Source organism: Odontomachus brunneus, unplaced genomic scaffold (assembly GCF_010583005.1).
Source record: "Odontomachus brunneus isolate Ranch 3 - 2012 unplaced genomic scaffold, Obru_v1 Obru_scaffold_057, whole genome shotgun sequence".
Classification (NCBI taxonomy): domain Eukaryota; kingdom Metazoa; phylum Arthropoda; class Insecta; order Hymenoptera; family Formicidae; genus Odontomachus; species Odontomachus brunneus.
In genome coordinates this window covers 2,042,773-2,049,385 of record NW_022639507.1, presented here as the reverse complement: position 1 = coordinate 2,049,385, position 6,613 = coordinate 2,042,773, and positions in this window count along the sequence as shown.

The window sequence follows — 6,613 nt, the reverse complement described above, 5'->3', positions numbered from 1 at the left end:
GGGTCAGGGTTCCCATTAAAAAATACTAATTAATTAAAAATAATAATTAATTAAAAAATCCCATTAAAAATATAGGAACCCCTGAATATCTTTTTGTAGTGAGCTTATAGTGAGGTTTTTCAATAAAATGTTCAAAACAAAAATTGTAGGATTTCAAAAGCTGAATCTGATGGTGACCTGGAAATTGGCCTTGAAGATCATTTCGAGATTAGCTTAATCTTTTTTAATGGAAACCCTGACCCTTGGGTCAGGATGACCATCGGATGTCATTTCGAAGTCAAAGCATGCGCTATTGCACGACTGCTGATGGCATTGTTCCCATATTTTTAAGAAAAACCGTGAAGTTTGAAAGTCATTTTAAGGTCAAAGAGAGCATTTTCTGAAAAAAATGTTTCAGGAAAAAGCTTCTCAACTTTTGGCGTAGATTCCAAATCCGTCATGAAAATATGCATATTCAATTTGAAAAAATAAATTTGATCTTGAAATGGTCTTCAAGGTCAAACGTAAGGTCAATTTTAAGATCACCATCAAATTCAGCTTTTAAAAACCTACAACTTTTGTTTTGAAAGTTTTATCAAAAAACCTCACTATAAAAAGATATCCCATATTTTTAAAAAACTCTGTGTGTATACACACACACACACACACACACACACACACACATACGGGTACGCCAAGTATTTTTTGTATGATTCTTTATTTTATTTTATCTTAATTTTTTATATTATTATCAATAAATAGAAGTCAATAATTACTATATATGGTGTGAATATACACAAATCTGTTATAACGCAATAGTATTTTGGTTTAAACTATCTTATAACATCCCTTTTGTTGAAAATAGAAATTGAAATAATATGTTCTAACATCTTTAGAGAGAGATATTTATGTTTTCTGAAAATATGTATGTGAAAAATAAATATTTCATATATGAACATATTTGCTTTTACATAATTCTGTTCATGTAGGGAAACACGTAAATTATCTTCACTTACCTTGATATCATGTTTTTATAGTGTGACGTGGCGGCCCCGAAAGGCGCCCGTCACAAGGCGTGGCTCCGCTCGGATCGTATTGTTTTGGTGCGTTTTGCGTCTCGGGCCGCGAGGATAGGAAGCGAGGCCGGAAGGCCTTTAAAAGAAAGGGAAGAACCCTTGAAGAAAGTTGCGAATTAGTCGGGATAGTGGTCTAGTCCTCGCGTCCTTAAAAAAAGTGTACTCCAAAGCTCCCCGCGCTAACCCGGAGGAAGGAAGAGCAGCAGGACGACAAGGGACGCAAAGGACCGACCTACGACACCGCTCTCGCTGGTCGTCATAGGAGAAGGCACTTGGGTAAGAAACTTAAACTCTCGCTCTCTATAACACATTGTGGCCGTTCCGATTTCGGTTTTCCGCTGCCATGTTTATCCTTACAGCTTGGTGAGTGACGCGTCAACGAAGGCCGAGGGGAAAGAGAGGATACAGACCCGAGCCGAGCGAGACGCCAGAGGAAAACAGCTGACGACTAACAGGATAAACACGAACAGGTGAGGTGCCGCGTGAACAACAACACGCGGGCACTGCTTACCGTAACGAGAAAGAGAGAGAGAGAGAGAAAGAGAGAGAATCATCAGAACAGAGAAAAAGCCGGCGATCAAGGAGACGAGAGCTTCTTCTTTTTTTTGCGCCAAACACGCGACACGTGGATCGTGGCCGAGGTACCGTTTTACCGATTGCCGTTCTCGCGAACAATAAAGAGTCGATCCGAGTGCCCGAGGGACGACCGGCGGAGCCCAAGGGGAGGACGGAGCGACACGCTGCATTGCCGCCAGAGAAGACGACCGCCGACGAGGTTCATTGATAGACATCACCTGGGGTCATAGCGAGCGGGGGAGCACCGAATCTATAAGGCTGACCATTCGTCTTGACTTGTACCGTAGTGTTGTCTCGTCCCGATATAGGACGTCCCGTCTTGCCCGAGTAGTAGTGGTCGCGTACCGTTCCGCGAAAATTGTATCGGCCGTGACTCAATACTCCCGGTTATCGCGCTCATCGGTGATATCGTTTGACTATACCGGGACGCGCGGGTCTCGAAGAAAAAAAGAATAATTGCACCAACAAACCCGCTTGACTTGTAATTGGTAACGAATCTTACCCTATACCTACCCCACCTCCGACTCAAACTAAAAAGGAGCTACCGGTCCCGCGAAATTTCCGACTTAGCGACAAACGACTCTCGCGTCTCATTTAGTGACAAATAGTTGGTGAGGAGGTGCGGCCTTACCGCACCTGGCGCCCAACTTCGCGTTCGAAATCCTGAGTCGAGATTCGGGAATCGCGGTAATTTGCCGACGAGGCGGATAGGCGACTGTCCGCTCGTACTGATAAGGAAAGTCGTCGCAATAGAAAATAGAAGTTTTAACAATATTTCTTATTAACTTTTTTAAATGTGTTATTTTACAACTAAATATTTTTATAGAAACATTAATTTTTTATAATTCCACTCGTGCAGGGAAACGCATAAACCTAGCGTCTTTATTTATCTTTTTTTAAAAAAAGATAAGTTTGTAACGGTCGAAAATAGATCGTTACGAAAAGCATCGATAAACGCATAAGACCGCGAAACGAAGTGTAAAAGGACAACGCGTCCTCGAGAAAAATAAACAGCGAGACCGCCGAACATCCGCGGTAGATAGCGAATCAAGCGTGATTCGCAAATATAAAGCGCCGAATTCTAGATCGAGACAGATTCCAATCAGCCACTCTTTCGAGATATCAAAATCCGATCCGCTCTTGAAACTCCGAATTCTAGAGAAATCCGAATCTCCAATAACGAATAAGATTACTGAACCATTTTCTCGAATACCGTTACTGGTGACTTCCGTTCGCGGATACGCGACAGGAGTTACTCCGCCGTCGACTTATGAATACGTGATGTCGACATTGTTCTAAAGACCGTTCCTGGCAGATTTCTGTTCGCGGATACGCGACCAGAATCACTCCGCCGTCGATTCACGAATACGTGACACCGACACTGTTTAACTAGATCGCTCCTGGCAGACTTCCATTCGCGGATACGCGACAGGAATCATTACACTATTGGTGTAACGAATACGTGATACCGACTATGTTCCGAATACCGTTCCTGGTGGATTCCCGTTCGCGGATACGCGACAGGAATCGCTCCGCTATCGGCTCACGAATACGTGACGTCGATACTATTGCATATACCGATCCTCGCAGATTTCCGTTCGCGAATACGCGAGTCCTTCCGTCGTTGGCTCACGGATTCGTGACGCCGACAATGAACTAAATACCGTAATCAGTGAGATTCCAAGGCCACCGAAGGTCCTGGAATCAATCCACCGGAAGAGTGCTTTAACGCGACCTTCACAACGTTAACCGGATCTCGACCTCGCTTTGAAGCGAGCAAGATCACACCGTTATCGACTCGCAGCGTGCGAACTCACTTTCGCAGCGCCCAAGCCTCCCTCCGTTGCAGCGTAGCTTCGACATCGTGTCATACGGATCCGCGACAGGATCGCACCGCCGCAAGGACGCGAGTCGGCCTCCGAATTACTAGAGACCGCACTCGGGAAGCGAGATCGAGATCACTCCGCTATCGCTGCGCATAGGCGTGTCCGCGACATCGTATCTGCCGCATCCATGATCTCGCACGAACGAGCCGGTATCATTCAACAACTAAAGCAACAAAGCCAACTAAGGTTACACGCACACCGACGGACTGCCGCAGCAACCTCTGACTGCACGCACCGCATATCCGATATACTCGAGGCATCATTGTATTCGAGGTACTGCCGCCAAGGCGACCCACTGAACATAACTCCGCGGAAATACCGCTTATACCGCGCTGCATCGAATAGCAGCTGATAAAGATAATTGTCAACCGGAATTTAAAGAGTCGAGAAGCTGAGATCGTTAACAGACGGATTCACGACACGACAACAACACCGTCCGCGTCCCGCGCACCGCGCACAACATCTCGCGAGCCATCACCTAAACAAAACCTCTGACAGCTTGTATACAATCGATTTCACGAAAACCAACGGCGTCGACATCAAACATCTGATTTAATGTATAGTAGCAACTGATTTTAAATATACGACCAAGTTTATTTTTGATTCTATTGTTTCAACATTATTCCGCCTCTAACGAACCCGAACCGGTGAGCGTAATCCGGAACGCGACGCATCGCGGTTACAAGTTTGTTCGGATTTGCAAATCACACATACGTTTACCCGTGAAGAAATAAAAACCCTATTTTTTTATGTTACGCATTATGATTCTATTTTATTTTAATTTGAGTTTATATCGAGTTATTTTTAGTATTGTATTAGAAATAAGTTTCACATATGCTTAGTTCTGGAAATATACTTTGAAAGCTTTTGGTGGAAGCAAATTACCACATTATATGTTATTATTATTATATTTGCACATTTAATTATATTCTTTGTTTATGTAATATGTTGTATATTAATATTATATCATTATGATTAATCCGTTTTCGTTGTAGGGTAGACCGAGGTGAATCGGATCAATACTAACTGGAATGTTAAAACAGCTGTTACGTCCTGAAGGAGAACGCAACGTGACGAAATGCTTATTATATGCCTCGCCGTACACAGAGGTCGATACATCGGTCAACGACTGGAAGAGTCACTTTACACGGTGCAGCGACGTACAGTGAGCGGTCCGATTTCGACTCAGAGAACCAAATCTCTTTACTCGGGACTGGACCTCGAGCGATAAAGGAAAGGGGAATTTAGACTCGGAATGTCTCGATTGTGAAGTGGAAGTATTAACAAAACTTTAGGCGCACGACATAGGTGAATACAAAATCTTTATTTTAACCGATTGTGGGCATTTCTACAATGATTGTGCTGACTTGGCCTCAATATATACGCTTGTTGGTTTACAATAAAATGAGTGGCGGTGTGTAAGTCTATATGTGTGTGAATGTGTAGAAGTGTGTGTGTAATTTAGTTTCCCGGATTTTAGTGAGGTGAGGAAGGCGGAGAATAGGGTCTTGAAGGACGAAATCAAATTTTGGACTTATCGGAATTATTGAAAATAATAAAAACTGCGGTAAAATGGATAAGATAAATTAAGACAGATGACTTACTTTCGAGATGCGTACTCTGGGTGGAGTAGGTTTAGTCAAATCTCTGTTGCTGAGTGTGGTACCGCTGTGTCGTCGGTATGTCGATGTAGATTGGTCTCCCCCGAATGTGTACACCAGGATTTTTGTTTTGCGAATGAATTGTACGTATATTGAATTGTCGGCATGAATGGGCCGTTGACCCGAGAATTGGAAACTTAAACAGTCGTAAAACTCGACTCGAATCAATGAATAATCACGAAAGTGACGGTCAGCCGAGACTCAAAACGAAATCAAAATCGGAAAATTCAACAAAATTCAGCCCGAAGGGCCGCGGGTTGAGACTTTTGTAGGGATCGGCTAGATTTGGAAATTAGAAAGTTCGGGGATAACTATTACTGGATTGGTCGGCGATGTCGTGCTTGCAGTGAGGATAATAGCTTGGATTGGAGAAAATTACGAAAAGATTCGGAAATCTTTGGTTGGGTTGCATGATAGGAAATGATTTCGGTGATTGATGTGCACTTTGATCGACGTGATTCAGGATTGCATTTGTATAGGTGTTTCGTCAGACTCATGATATGACTTGAAATTTGAGCTCTTCTTGATTGCTTAACTATTTCGAAATTCTGTCGGATCAGCGATTAATTGTATGTAATGCATTCAGAATGAAGGTACGAATGGGTTACGGGACGTAACACAGCTCATTTAAAACAAAATATTAACAATAACTGTCTTAGAACTTATACTGATCCGATTCACCTTGTGATCCGATTCGCCTTGGTTTACTTTAGTATTTATATAGTTTTCATTGTAGTAAGATAGTATGCATTAGAGGCAGCTATTGAATACTGTGTAACTGAAAAGTAATAATGCAACATTTACAGCGCAACGTTTATAGCACGATTAATATCTCGTTTTCACAAAAATTTAGTCATGGAAACATAATATTAATATATATGAATGAATTTGGCATTTGATGATCTTTAATTTTCGTCTTTACAATATTTTAAAATTTTGCAAAGATCATAGATAAAGGTGGGAATAAATAAAAAAATGTTGCATTTTAGAAAAATATAAATATATCTTTATAAAGAATACAAAAGGTATATAAGAGTATAAAAATTAAGAAACTTTTGTATATATATATATATATATATATATGTAACGACGCGTAATTAATCGTTACTAAAAATTACAACAACGCAAACCGAACACCGCGAACAGAAAAGCGCAAAAGGACAGCGCGTCCTCCAAAAACAGTAAACAGCGCGACCGCCGAACAACAGCGGTAAATAGCGAATCAAGCGGGATTCGAGGTATATAAAATGCCGCGTAATCGTAATCAAGAGATTCGATCATCCGCTCTCGAAAGAGAATCAGAACCGATCTACCGCTCTCGAAGGAGAATCCGATTCCGATTATCCGCTCTAAAAGAGACCGACTCCGCTCCTGGCAGATTATTGTTCGTCGATTGGCGACTGTAGTCACTCCGCCGTCGTTACACGGATACGTG